Genomic DNA, 15,243 nt, shown 5'->3' with positions numbered 1-15,243 from the left:
GCCTCGCTCGCCGCCCGCCCGCAGCCGCGCTCCTCCCTCCGCCGCCGAGGCGGCCGCGGCCCAGTCCCTCCCCTCGCCGCTCCACGCCATTCAGCTCTTCAGCCAAGTTTCTTAACCCTTTTTTCCCCTTCTCTCCCATTGTCACCGGGGCGGCAGGCACGCGCTCGGGTCCCGGAGGCTCGCGGGAACTGCGGGGCCCCTCGGTTGGCTGGTTTTCCTCCTCGCCCGCCCTCCGGCCGGCCGGTCCGGGGCTGCGGGGGCCCCGAGGCGGTGGGAGACCACGGCGGCCGGGAGAGGTGGGTGCTCCAGCCGCCCCGAACCCTTCCCCGCGGCTCCCGGCTCTGTCCAGCAGCCCCCACCGCCGCCGGAGGCGCCGGGACAGCTCCTCCTGGGGCTCCCGGGGCGGGGGCGTGGGGACCAATCTCGTGACCCAGGCCAAAGGCCCGCGAAGGGGGCTCAGCCTGGGGGTCGGGACGCCCCTGGTCCCTTCCTGGGTGCCGACGTCTTAGGCTTCCTTCTCCTCCCACTTCACCCCACGACCCGTGTCTCCTGGGCTCCCTCTCGCCCACCCCCCAACTTCCACCACCTTGTAATCTGTGTCTTGCTTTAGTCGGGGGGGTGGAGTGGGGGTGGGCGCTAACTGCGGGTCCCTCTGATCCCGCGCCCAGCATGTAGAAGGCACCCAGGGATAATCGGGGAGTGAGTCCGAGAAGAAAACTGGGAAGGAGACCTGAGGAGCGCCGGGTTCAGCTCCTCAGACGGGAGCAGGGTTTATCTTCTGCTGCTTTGTCACTGCGAAGTCTCCAGCGGAGTCATTCCGCGAATCGACATCGTCCTCTGACCGAACCTGACCCTCCAAGACAAGGCAGAAGACACCCAGCTGCCACTTCTCGGGCAGCTCTCCGCCGGTTCAGGCTCCGAGTAAGAAATAACAATTACATCACGAGGCCAGGGCGGCAGCCCCGGAGAGCCTCCTGGTTTCCTGCAGCCTGATCTCCCTGAACCCGCCTCTAAATTGGGGGAGATACGGATTGGTGAAGAGAGAAAGTGGAGGGAGGAGAGAGTCATCCGAAACCATCATTTCCCCCTTCTCCCTGCATTTGCTGTTTTAAAATCTTATCCTCAAGGCTCTCCCCAAACATCAAACTAGAACTATTAACACCCCCGCAACACCTCCCCAGATGTCAGGTTTCTTTTTGACTCTAGCATCTAGCATTTAGTAACTCGCCATGAAAAAGAAAAAAAAAAAAAAATTGCCAGGGGAAATGAGGACCGTTGCAGAAATTGTTTTTGCTTGCTGCAAAAACGCTGAAGTACAGCTTAGCCTCACTGTAAACTCCGAAATGGCATGCCTGTGTTTAAACACTTATTACACAAAACAAGTGAGTGGATAAGACACTCCATTCCTGTGTGTAGGTTTTCAGATCCTTAAGGATTCGACAGCATTTGAAAAGAAAGTTGCTAGTGCACTTAAAAAAAAAAAAGAAGAAGAAGAACTATCCAAGTCATAAAACAGTATTCTTTGCCTGTTATGTAATGGTTGTGTTGTGCGTGTAAAATGTCATTTAACCTTTAAAAATATGAATGAGGATTTGGGAACACCTTCACAGTCCTAAAAGGGAAAGCGATTTTTCAGATGAATGCTTAATAATACAGCACCTAGCACAGTGCTGGGCACATGGCAGGAAGATTTTGCTTCATGGTGATAGTGCATTTTAGAACAATTATTTTACATCACCCTAGAGATTTCAACTGTGTGGTCTGTTGCCATCTTATATATTTCAACCTCAAATGAGAGCTTATTATTTGTATCTACCACCATTTGAAATCTGTTCAAGGCAGCTTAGTAAAGTCCACTGTTCTGCAGGACGACGTTTATCCAGGATTGATTCAGAGCCAACTGTTTCAATTAAGTGATAGGCAGCATTATTGGAGTGTGGCCCTTTAAGGAATCAAACTAATTTTCTTTAAAACTGTTTTTAACTGTTGTACAAAGATTTTCTGAAACGTATTATAAATGTTTCTATTTTCTTAAGCCATTTTTTTTGGCTTTTTCTTGAAAATTCAGAGTTAATTTTGATAGTAGGTTATAATGAATTTAACAACTACATCAAGTTCCTGTTCGCTATCAAGCTCCTTCTTAGGAGTTAGGGATGCTCCCAGGGTGAATAGAAGCCATCAGTCCTCACCCTGAAGGACTCCAGGATACTATGACCCAGTGATCATCTCTGTCTTTTGTAGTTGCTCTCTCTCCCCCTTCCCTAACAATCTGCTGTCTTTTCTCTCTCTTGCCGGAGTGCCTGTCTCTAACATTATCCTCCTCTTCTGATTGGCAACTGCTAGTCTGGCGCAGACCGAGATTCCATATAGCCTCATTTGTCACCATTCAGTCTAAAGTAAAACAAAATAGGTCCCATATAAGGAACTGATGTGCTCACCAAGGAGAAAGGCAGGTGAACTTTAGTGCATCGACCTTGTGACAGATATTTGGATTACTCGAATGATGCTTTAAAAATCATTCTTTTTGCTTCTTAACTGGGTTTTACATCATTGTGGTTGGTAGATAAACGACGTCCTAGTAAATAAGATTACACAGTTAATCCAACAAGCCAAATACAGGTCCTGCCCTTTTTAACATTCTTGTTAAAAAGTCTACTGCAAAATGTTAGATAACTTAACAGAGCTCCTCACTTAATTCTTCATCTATCTTCTCAAACCCACAGAAATTCAATCACTGAAAGCCTGAACTCTTTTTGATATCTCATTAATGTTAAGTAAATTGCACACCTTTTGTGGAATTCATTTTTAATCATTCTAATTGTGTTGGGGCTATTTTGTTGTACTTTGTTTTTCAAAAAAATCAATACCTAAATTTCCTGACTGAGAGAGTCATTGTAAGGATACTGGGGCATATATGTAATAGAAGAATGCCTATTCTGGAATTTGTATTTTGCAGGCAACTCATTTTAACCAATTATGATGTGAAAAAGATGCTCTTGAGCTTTTATACTTACCACACAACTAATTTTTAAATTCAGGGTTCCTATGGGATCAGATACATATAGTTCAGGCTCAGTGTTTTTATCTGCCACGAAGAAGTTGTCTGGGAGAGGCATGCTTATGATGTGCTCCCTGAATCTGTCTGTGATAGCATTTTTCACTTCAGTTGGTGACTGGGTATTTACTTATCTGTATCCCATTCTAGATGCAATCACTACAGGCATAGGGTCCATGCCTTTTGGTTCATGTCTGGATATGTCCCCACCTATCCCTGTGTTCTGCAAATGGTAGGCATCCAGTAGATATTGGGCAAGATACTTTCACAGTATAGAAAAGGTTTGTATAGGCAAAGCTATGGTCATTTCAGTAGTCATATACAGATGTGAGAGTTGGACCATGAAGGCTGAGTGCCGAAGAACTGATGCTTTTGAACTGTGGTGCTGGAGAAGACTCTTGAGAGTCCCTTGGACTGCAAGGAGACAAACCAATCAATCCTAAAGGAAATCAGCCCTATTCATTGGAAGAAGTGATGATGAAGCTGAAGCTCCAAAATTTTGGCCACCTAATGCAAAGAACCAACTCATTGGAAAAGACCCTGACAAGGAGAAGGCAGTGGCAGAGGATGAGATGGTTGGATGGCATCACTGACTCAATGAACATGAATCTGAGCAAACTCTGGGAGATAGTGAAGGACAGAGGAGCTAGGCATGCTTCAGTCCATGGGGTCACAAAGAGTCAGATACGACTTAGCGACTGAACAACAACAACTTTCACAATCCAGAGGACAATCTGTATTTCTAGTTTGGGTACAAGTGTGGAGTAAGGGAGTTCAGAGAAATTTTTACAGAGAAAAGAATGCTTTAACTGGCTATTAAAAGATAAGAATTTGCCAACTAGGCCAGTGGGAAAGGGTTCTTAAGAGAGGGAAAAGACTGCCTAACAGTAGTAAGGTGTGAATAAAACAGAAATATGTGTTGAGAAGTATTGAACTTACCTTACACACTATGAACTAATGACTAATGAACTATGACAGAGAACAGAAATCTACGCAGATAAAAGTCTACTATAGTTATGCAGTTATAGTCCTTCAACATCAAGAGAAATGCTGTCCAATAAAAATATAAAGTCAGCCACAAATGTGAGCTGTGGATGTACCTTTAAATTTTCTAGTAGCCACATTTTTAAAAGTCAAAGGAACAGGTGAAATTAATTTTAATAATTTAACTATCAAAAATATTATTTAAGTGTGTATACAACATAAAAACTTTTCAATAAACATTTTATATTCTTTCATTCAAAGTACTGTTTCAAAATCCACTGGGGTTTTTACACTCCTGGGACATCACCTTCAAGTACTTAATAGCCACGTGTGGTTAGTGGCTACTGTACGGGACAGTGTGTCTCTAGAGGACAGATAAAATCTTTGACGGTACAGTTAAAGGAAATTTTGTTAAGATGAAAATCTGAATCTTGTGTAATCTATGATTTTAGTTGTGTTGATTACTGGTGTTTAAGTCTGCTATGTTATAAAGACTACTTTCTTGCGTCTAGGCTTTTATGCCAATCAGAGAATCAGCGAAGTTTACATTTTATGTACTGTTACTCCATTAACCATACTGTAGTTACAACTAATTTTATTTCTATTAACTCTGGTGATGGACTGTAAATGTAACCTGACTGTATAGCTTTAAAAAACACTATAAATTTGGAGTTGAATAAACTGTTAAAAAGTCTTCCTTAGAGCACAGAACTACTTTGTGAGTTACTGTCAAACATCATCCTGGCTATAGAAGCCCAGGGTTTTGCTCTTCAATTCTTCCAGGCCCACGCCCTTATGGAGAATATTAGATTGGTGCAAAAGTAATTCTGGTTTCAGACTGTGAATTTTAAATCATTAAGGAAGTTGGAAGTGAAAGTGTTAGTCGCTCAGTTGTGTCTGACTCTGTGACCCCATGGACTTTAGCCCACCAGGCTCCTCTGTCCATGGGGTTTTCCAGGCAAGAATACTGGCATAGTTAGCATGCCCTCCTCCAGGGGATCTTCCCCACCCAGGGATCAAATCTGGGTCTCCTGCATTGCAGGTAGATTCTTTACCATCTGAGCTACCAGGGAAGCCCTTTAAATCATTATAACTAGGCTCAAACATCTTTATTAATCAAAATAGGAACTATTACAATCAACACATCTTTGTCAACAAGAAATAAGTTTGTTTATTCCTGCAGCGTAAAAATTTGTGCTTTGGAATTCAAGTACTCTTGGAAAACATTTTCTGCCTCATGCTAGTTGTGGAAGCATTTTCCCTGCAAAAAGTTATTGAGATGCTTGAAGAAGTGGTAGTCGACTGGCAAGAGGTCAAGTCAAGAGGCAAAGCTTTGTGGCCTTCGTAGCCCAATTCATTCAACTTTTTAAGTGTTGGTTGCACAATGTGCAGTAGGGCATTCTTGTGGAGAAGAATTAGGCTTTTTCTGTTGACCAATGCCTGCTGCCAATGTTGCAGTTTTCAGTGCAACTCATCTATTTGCTGAGCATGGATTCAGAAAGCTATAGTGGATCAGAGGGGCCACAGACTACCAAACAGTGACCATGACATTTTTTGGTGAGAGTTTGGCTTTGGGAAGTTCTTTGGAGCTTCTTCTTGGTCCAGCCACTGAGCCGGTTGTTGCTAGTTGTTGCATAAAATCCACTTTTCAGCTCACATCACAATCCGATTGAGAAATGGCTTGTTGTTGTGTAAAATAAAAGAAGATGACACTTCAAAATGACGATTATTTTGATTTGCGGTCAGCTCGTGAGGCACCCACTTACCCAGCTTTTCGCCTTTCTGATTTGCTTCAAATGCCTAATGACCATAGAATGGACTACACTGAGTTCTTGGGCAACTTCCTATGTAGTTGTCAGAGGATCAGGTTCAATGAACCTCTCAATCAGTCAATGTCAATTTCTGATGGTCGCTACTCTTCTCATCTTCAAGGCTCTCATGACCCATTTTGAATGCAAATAAAAAAATTGCTCAGGTTTGCATTTTGTCTAACATCATTTCTATAGTCTAAAATAAACAGCAAGTAATGTCATTAGCAAAAAAATAAAGTAAGAAATGCACATTAAAATGATGTATAACAGAACCACATTTATTTAAGAATATATTCTAATATCAAACAGCAAAGTTCAACAATGCAAAACACAATTAAATTTGCACCAATATTAATAGCTTTTTTCCCCACAGATTTCTTAATAATTTAGAAAAACAGATAGAGTCATCCCTTGATATATGTAGAGGACTGGTTACTGCACCCCCCACAAAACCTAAACCCTCAGATGCTCAAGTCTCTTGTAAAATGGTAGTAGTGTTTGCATCCTAGGAACATCCTTTCTTATATTTTAAATAGTCTCTAGACTACATATGGAGAAGGAAATGGCAACCCACTCCAGTACTCTTGCCTGGAGAATCCCATGGATGGAGGAACCTGGTAGGCTGCATTCCATGGGGTTGCTAAGAGTCGGACATGACTGAGCGACTTCACTTTCACTTTTCACTTTCATGCATTGGAGAAGGAAATGGCAACCCACTCCAGTGTTCTTGCCTGGAGAATCCCAGGGATGGGGGAGCCTGGTGGGCTGCCGTCTGTGGGGTCGCACAGAGTCAGACACGGCTGAAGCGACTTAGCAGCAGCAGCAGCAGACTACATATATCTTGGAGGGGGGCATGGCAATCCACTCCAGTATTCTTGCCTGGAGAATCCCAGGGACGGCGGAGCCTGGTGGGCTGCCGTCTCTGGGGTCGCACAGAGTTGGACACGACTGAGCGACTTAGCAGCAGCAGCAGCATTAAGCTGACATATCATCAAAACTGACAGATTTTCCTTAGCTTCATTGGGATTTCTTGGGTTTTTGGATCCCTTAACTATACTGCATGTTTTCTTTTGGAGGGACTGAGAAAGCATCGTCCATATTTGCCTTTCATAAAGTGTCTGCTTCTCCTCCTTCCACACTTTCAGCTGCTTGTATGCAATCATTTTCAGTTGTTGTTGTTTTTTTAAGATCCAGTTTTCAGGATTCATTCTAGTGAATAAATTGAGTGCCCTGGTTTTGCCAGTCTTTGGCACTCATGCCCCACCAGAATAAAAGGGCTCCAATCTCATTACGGAAAACTGCACAGGAACCTACAGACAGAGTGTCTAAATGTCTTAATCTTAGCTCTTCAGACCTTTCATGGTACTCAGAATGCTACAGTACATGCTTACTACTGCACCTTCAAGCAGGTGGCTGCCTCAAACAAAGGCTAATGTGGATTTTATTAATATACACGTATGTGTATGTGTGTTCTTGTTGTTTAGTCACCAAGTCATGTCTGACTCTTTTGTGACCCCATGGACTGTAGCCCACCAGGATACTCTGTCCATGGGATTTCTCAGGCAAGAATACTAGAGTGGGTTGCCATTTCCTTCTCCAGGGGATCTTCCTGACTCAGGAATTGAACCATGTCTTCTGGATAGGCAGGTGGCTTCTTTACCTCTGAGCCACCAGGGAAGCCTAAATATAGATAGATAGATAGATATAGATATCTCCAGAAAATTGCGTGTTGAATATTAACTTTGGCTGCTTTATAATTCTTTTTTTTTTTTGTCCCTGCAGAGTGCGCCTAGGAGGGGTCTTGGGCATCCCAGACCTCCTCCCCGGCTTCCTCCCCTGCTCCTTGGGAGGCATTTCTACTCCATCTTGTGTATTATTCTGCTTTATAATTCTTAAGTGACACAGAATAGTAAGGGTGAAGGATGGTTTATTCAGGTCAGCCCAAGTGTCAGTAATTTAGTGTGCAAAATACTAAGTGTGTGTGTGTGTGTGTGTGTGTGTAGGTATGCATGTGCACACAAAATCTTCCACTGATGCCCATATGAAAGTCCAGAGGATTTCCTGGATAATTCTTTTCTGACCTAGGAAGAGAATTCTTGATAAGCAGTATAAACTCCTCATGTCCCAGGAAGACTTACAGCAGATACATAGCTCAATAATTTACAGTAATAATCACTCCAACCAAGCTTTATTCTGTTAGGTAGCTCAATGATTTATCCTGTTAATAGCTCGGTGTATTCTATTTCCTAGAAGCCAGATATCCAAGAAATCGAATCCCAGTTTCCATCAGTTAGTTAACTGCATTTTAGCTCCTGGTAACAGAAACAAGAACCAACCATGACTTAACCAGTGTGAAGGTGATTTCCCTCCATTGTAAAAAGTCCACAAATGGCATTTGGGGGCCGCTTTGATGATACCATCATTACTAAGCACCTGGATTGCTTCTATTCTGTCACTGTGAGCTCTTTACTTCCATTCTAAAAGTTGCCTCATGATCTTCATTGATTGCTGGACTCCCACTCATCAAATTGCATTCCAGGCGGGAAGAACGTGGATGGCCTACCACCTTTTAAAGGAGTTTTCCTGAAAGGAGCATCCTAACAATGATCCTGCTGACATCTAATTGGATGGATTCAGAAGGAGTGTGAGGTATATCGTATTTTAGCTAAAAATAATACTCAAAATCAAGATTTTGTTTCTAAGGAAGAAGATGAGACTTGATATTGAGCGAGTATATCAGTTACCTCGTGCTAAATAACAAATCACCACAACAATGAGAAGCTTAAGACGAGAACCACTATCATCTCAAAGCTTCTGGTAGGTAAAGAATTCAGAAACAGCTTAGCTGGATTGTTTCGACATAAGGTCTCTCATGTGGTTGCAGTCAGGATATTGGCAGGGTCTGCCGTCATGTGAAGGTTTGCCTGGAGGTGGAAGATCCAATTTCAAGAAGGCTCCCTCACAAGGCTGTTGGCTGGAGGCCTCAGCTCCTCACATGGCTATTGGCTGGAGGCCTCAGGCCCTTGCTACAGGAACCTGTCCACAAGCTGCTTGAGTATCCTGCTGACTCCCCCGTAGAGTGAGCTGTCCAGGAGAAAGCAGTGATGAAGTCCCAGTGTCCTTTATGACCTGGTTTCCTAATTGACACAGGATACTTCCACTTTATTCTATTAATTAGAAGTGAGTCACTAAGTTAATTCCACTCACCAGGGGAAAGTCATCCTAAAGGGAAGCTTTACAAATAATTTGTGGACATAGCTTAGAACCTGCAGATTAGGCTATAGCGATTTTCTGTCATGGTCCACCTCTTTGGTTTTCCAGACCCACATGCACCCCTTTGTTTCATAAATAGAACAGTCTCACTGCCTCTCCAAGGGATCAAGACCCAAGTGTCTCTCTGCTACTGGTGTTTCAGAAACAGGTATGCAACCCTCTCTAAGAGGCCCAGATGGGGCTTTTCTAGGTTGGTAACCAGTTAAGTAAAGATATATTTTCACCATAAAAAGGAATGAAATTGAGTCAGTTCTAGTGAGGTGGATGAACCTAGGGCTTGTTGTACAGAGTAAAGTAAGTCAGAAAGAGAAAACAAGTAACATATATTAACACTTTTATATGGAAACTAGAAAAATGGTACTGATATACCCTATCTGAAGATGCAGAGCTAAAGAACAGACTTGTGGGATACAGCAGGTGAAGGAAAAGGTGGGGTGAGCTGAGAGTGTAGAACTGAAACATATATATTACTATGCATAAAATAGCTGTGAGAGATTGCTTAACCCAGTGTTCTGTGACAACCTAGAGGGGTGGGAGGTGGGAAGGAGGTTCAAGAGGAAGGAGACATATGTATGCTCATGGCTGATTCATGTTGTATGGTAGAAACCAACACAATATTGTAAGGCAATTATCCTCCAATTAAAAAATAAAAACAAATTTGAAAAAAAAAAATAAAAAAGAAATATTTTCAGCTACCAGCACATGTAAGTTTTCAATGATGGAGAAGAAATGGGTCATTGCAGTTAGCCGATGTCCCTTGGCGACATTAGGTACCATTTCACAATAATTATCAAAACCTACTGAACAGGAATAACCAGGACTCTCTGCCCCAGCACTGCAGGAAGTTTCTTTGTTGGCCAACCTGGAAACTCCTGGTTCTTTCTCTGGAAAGCTCTCCTTCGTTTCCTTGTCCTCTATTGCTCCTGGATCTACCCTGAAAGGTTCATTCTTGTCAGTTTTCCTTGACAAATATATCTGAGGTGGGCACGGGGGTGGGGTGGAGGACAGGATGTACTTCTTGGAGACTTCATGAGATTTGAAATATTGGAGTTGTTTTAAAGTTTTAACAATCACAGAATGTCGCAGACCAAGTTTTGGGTTTCTTTGGGAAGATAATTCCTTCAAACACTAAGCAAACTTGACTTGTTTCAATTCTGTTCCAGGTACAAACTGTCATAGTCAAAAGACTTGCCCAGACATGGTTTTTGAGCCTGCAGATTCTCCTCTTTTATTTACTCGGCTCTGTTCTCTGCCCTTCCCTCTGGCCCTTAAAGTAATGGCAGCTACCTTGAGAGTATCTGAAATAATGGGCTTATATGGGGAAACAATACAATTCGTCATCTGTTGCCAGCCATATCACTGCTGCTTTATGACAAAGCAAGAGCCTTACCTCCTGCTAACACTGTAGTTTCATGGCTACAGCTTCAGACTTCTTCAAGTTCAGGTACAAAAAAGCAGATGAGTTGTTCAACACTGCAAGTTCTAAATCACTGCACTCTCCATCAATGCAGTTAGTGGGCACAGGCAGAGAATGCCTTCTTTAGCAAACCTTTACTTCTTTCCATCTCTACTGAGTTCATCTAACTCAGAAGATTTTGATAAAATTAGCAAAAATGAACCAACACCTATAAACACCTATGGATACTATGAGCTCATTCTATTATTTCCTTGAACACTATAACCTCAGGCAACAGCTATCTTGCTTTTAAAAGTAAACAAGTGAGAGACTAACCAAATATTTGGCTACCAGATAAAAACTAAATTCTGAGCCCTCACTCTCTAAAGCTTCTACTAAATTAGTGTTACTTGTACCTTCCAGCATCTCATTTCTGGTACCAATTACTACACAGGTCATGCATAGTTCTTGGTTTCAGAAAATAAGATTAAAATTTTCTAGTTTAAACAAAAATGAGTTTATTATAATGTAATAGATAATTTATAATGTTTTTGTTGGTACTCAGGAACCACTACCTTTGGAGGATATATAGGAGAAATATACCGCTGAACATTGGGGTGATCAAATGTAAACACCGTCATTATGTCACTTACACAAGTGAAGATACAGATTAAATTCTAGGTCCTCCATTAAAGTTCTATAGATGAACCAAACTCCTCAACCCCCTTACTTGCCAGAATAGCCCTGTAGATTCTCTCTCATGATGTTCATATCCACCTTTCTTGTCTTAAACAGGTGCATCTGGTTGGTGGAAATCAAGTAGTATGGGAAACTATACCTTTACCTGAATCTGAGAAATATCTATAACATTCACCTTTCCAATCTCTAGCAACCAGAAAAGCATGCTAGAAAGAGATAGAGTGGTGTTGGTGTGTTATTCTTCAGTATTTACTAAGGATCAAAGGGCTATTTCTGAGTTTTAACTATATTTTAATTAATAAACTTAATTTTATTTTATTTATGAGTAGTCCTCATAGTCAACAAAAGAGTCTGAAATGTAGAACTTGGATGCAATCTCAAAAACGACAGAATTATTTCCATTCATTTCCAAGGCAAACCATTCAATATCACAGAAATCCAAGTCTATGTCCCAACCACTAATGCCGAAGAAGTTGAAGCTGAAGGGCTCTATGAAGCCCTGCAAGATCTTCTAGAACTAACGACAGAAAAAGATGTCCTTTTCATCATAGGGGACTAGAACACAAAAGTAGGAAGTCAAGAGATACCTGGAGTAACATGCAAGTTTGGCCTTGGAGTACAAAATGAAGCAGGGCAAGTCTAACAGAGTTTTTCCAAGAGAATGCACTGAGAAAACACCCTCATCCAACAACACAAGAGACAGCTCTACACATGGATATCACCAGATGGTCAATACCAAAATCAGATTGATTGTATTCTTTGCAGCAGCAGCAGCAGCAGAAGGTCTATACAGACAGCAAAAACAAGACTGGGAGCTGAATGTGGCTCAGATCATGAACTCCTTATTGCAAAATTCAGGTTTAAATTGAAGAAAGTAAGGAAAACCACTAGACCATTCAGTTCAGTTCAGTTCAGTTGCTCAGTCGTGTCCAACTCTGTGCGACCCCATGAATCGCAGCACGCCAGCCCTCCCTGTCCATCACTAACTCTGGGAGTTCACTCAGACTCACATCCATTGAGTCAGTGATGCCATGCAGCCATCTCATCCTCTGTCGTCGTCTTTTCCTCCTGCCCCCAATCCTTCCCAGCATCAGAGTCTTTTCCAATGAGTCAACTCTTCGCATGAGGTGGCCAAAGTACTGGAGTTTCAGCTTTAGCATCATTCCTTCCAAAGAAATCCCAGGGCTAATCTCCTTCAGAATGGACTGGTTGGACCTCCTTGCAGTCCAAGGGACTCTCAAGAGTCTTCTCCAACACCACAGTTCAAAAGCATCAATTCTTTGGCGCTCAGCTTTCTTCACAGTCCAACTCTCATATCCATACATGACCACTGGAAAAACCGTAGCCTTGACTAGACGGACCTTTGTTGGCAAAGTAATGTCTCTGCTTTTGAATATGCTATCTAGATTGGTCATAACTTTCCTTCCAAGGAGTAAGCGTCTTTTAATTTCATGGCTGCAGTCACCATCTGCAGTGATTTTGGAGCCCAAAAAAATAAAGTCTGACACTGTTTCCACTGTTTCCCCAACTATTTCCCATGAAGTGATGGGACCAGATGCCATGATCTTCGTTTTCTGAATGTTGAGTTTTAAGCCAACTTTTTCACTCTCCTCTTTCACTTTCATCAAGAGGCTTTTTAGTTCCTCTTCACTTTCTGCCATAAGGGTGGTGTCATCTGCATACCTGAGGTTATTGATATTTCTACCAGCAACCTGGATTCCAGCTTGTGCTTCTTCCAGTCCAGTGTTTCTCATGATGTACTCTGCATAGAAGTTAAATAAGCAGGGTGACAATATACAGCCTTGACATACTCCTTTTCCTATTTGGAAACAGTCTGTTGTTCCATGTCCAGTTCTAACTGTTGCTTCCTGACCTGCATATAGGTTTCTCAAGAGGCAGGTCAGGTGGTCTAGTATTCCCATCATGACCCAAATCAAATCCCTTAAGATTACACAGTGAAAGTGACCAATAGATTCAAGGGATAAGATCTGATAGAGAGCCTGAAGAGCTACGGATGAAGGTTCATAGCACTGTATAGGAGGCAGTGATCAAGACCATCCCTAAGAAAAAGAAATGCTAAAAGGCAAAATGGTTATCTGAGGAGGCATTACAAATAGCTGAGAAAAGAGGAGAAGTGAAAGGCAAAGGAGAAAAGGAAAAATATACCTGTCTGAATGCAGAGTTCCAAAGACTAGCAAGGAGATATAAGAAAGCCTTCCTCCGTGATTAATGCAAAGAAATAGAGGAAAACAATAGAAATGGAAAGACTAGAGATCCCTTCAAGAAAATTAGAGATACCAAGGGAACATTTCATGCAAAGATGGGCACAATAAAGGACAGAAATGGCATGGACCTAACAGAAGCAGAGGATATTAAGAAGAGGTAGCAAGAATACACAGAAGAACTATACAAAGAAGATCTTCATGACCAAGATAACCTCAATGGTGTGATCACTCACCTAGAGCCAGACATCTTGGAATGAGAAGTCAGGAGGGCCTTAGGAAGCATCACTATGAACAAAGGTAGTGAAGGTGATGGAATTCCAGTTGAGCTATTTGAAATCCTAAAAGATCATGCTGTGAAAGTGCCACACTCAATATGCCAGCAAATCTGGAAAACTCAGCAATGGCCACAGGACTGGAAAAGGTCAATTTTCATTCCAGTCCCAAAGAAAGGCAATGTCAAAGAATGTTCAAACTACCAAACAGCTGCACTCTTCTCACACACCAGCAAAGTAATGCTCAAAATTTTCCAAGCCAGGCTTCAACAGTACATGAAATGTAAACTTCCAGGTGTTCAAGCTGGTTTTAGAAAAGACAGAGGAACCAGAGACCAAATTGCCAACATCCATTGGATTATATAAAAAGCATGAAAATTCCAGAAAAACATCTACTTCTGCTTCATTGCCTATGCTAAAGCCTTTGACTGTGTGGATCACAATAAACTGTGGAAAAGTCTTAAAGAGATAGGAATACCAGATCACCTTATGTGCTTCCTGAGAAATGTGTATGCAGGTCAAGAAGCAACAGTTAGAACTGGACGTGGAACAAAGGACTGGCTCCAAGTTGGAAAAGGAGTACATCAAGGATGCATATTGTTTCCCTGCTTATTTAACTTATATGCAGAGTACACCATGCAAAATGCCAGGCTGGATGAAGCACAAGCTGGAATCAAGATTGCAGGGAGAAATATCAATAACCTCAGATATTCAGATGACACCACCCTTATGGCAGAAAGCAAAGAAGAACTAAAGAGCCTCTTGATGAAAGTGAGAGTAGAGTGAAAAAGCTGGCTTAAAGCTCAACATTCAGAAAACTAACATCATGACATCTGGTCCCATCATTTCATGGCAAAAAATGGGGCAAAAATGGAAACAGTAAGAGACTTCATTTTCTTGGACTTCAAAATCACTGCAGATGATGACTGTAGCCATGAAATAAAGACTCTTGTTCCTTGGAAGAAAAGCTATGACCAACATAGATAGCTTTTCTATGTTCAATATAGACAACATAATAAAAAGCAGAAACATTACTTAGCTAACAAGGGTCTGTCTTGTCAAAGCTGTTTTTTCTAGTAGTCATGTATGGATGTGAGAGTTGGATCAGAAAAAAACCTGAGAACTGAAGAATTGATGTTTTTGAACTATGGTGTTGGGGAAGACTCTTGAGAGTCCCTTGGACTGAAAGGAGATCCAACCAGTCCATCCTAAAAGAAATGAGTCCTGAATATTCATTGGAACGACTGATGTTGAAGCTGAAACTCTAATACTTTGGCCACCTGATGCAAAGAACTGACTCATTGGAAAGGGCCCTGATGCTGGGAAAGATTGAAGGCAGGAGGAGAAGGGGACGACAGGGGATGAGTTGGTCGGATGGCATCACTGACTCGATGGACATGAGCTTGAACAAGCTCCAGGAGTTAGTGATAGACAGGGAAACCTGGCATGCTTCAGTCCACAGGGTCACAAAGAGTCTGACTTGACTGAGCAACTGAACTGACTGAAATGACTGAAACTTAAATTTGAG

The 15,243-nt window shown here is 42.2% G+C and overlaps 1 protein-coding gene across 10 annotated transcripts in view; it reads right to left on the bottom strand.

The window, feature by feature from the left end:
* The window catches only part of NRIP1 (nuclear receptor interacting protein 1), a 104,535-nt gene extending 103,304 nt beyond the window's left edge, over positions 1-1,231 (bottom strand). For all 10 annotated transcript variants that reach the window (XM_010845130.1, XM_010845131.1, XM_010845133.1 and 7 more), the window contains exon 1: positions 731-1,231. The gene's annotated coding sequence lies outside the window, so the exon portion shown is untranslated. The remainder of the gene's footprint in view (positions 1-730) is intronic.
* Between the last annotated feature and the right edge of the window lie 14,012 nt (positions 1,232-15,243).

This window comes from Bison bison, unplaced genomic scaffold (assembly GCF_000754665.1).
Source record: "Bison bison bison isolate TAMUID 2011002044 unplaced genomic scaffold, Bison_UMD1.0 scf7180017864213, whole genome shotgun sequence".
NCBI lineage: Eukaryota > Metazoa > Chordata > Mammalia > Artiodactyla > Bovidae > Bison > Bison bison.
The sequence above is the reverse complement of the archived record's forward strand: the minus strand, read 5'-3'. Positions and strand labels throughout refer to the sequence as shown.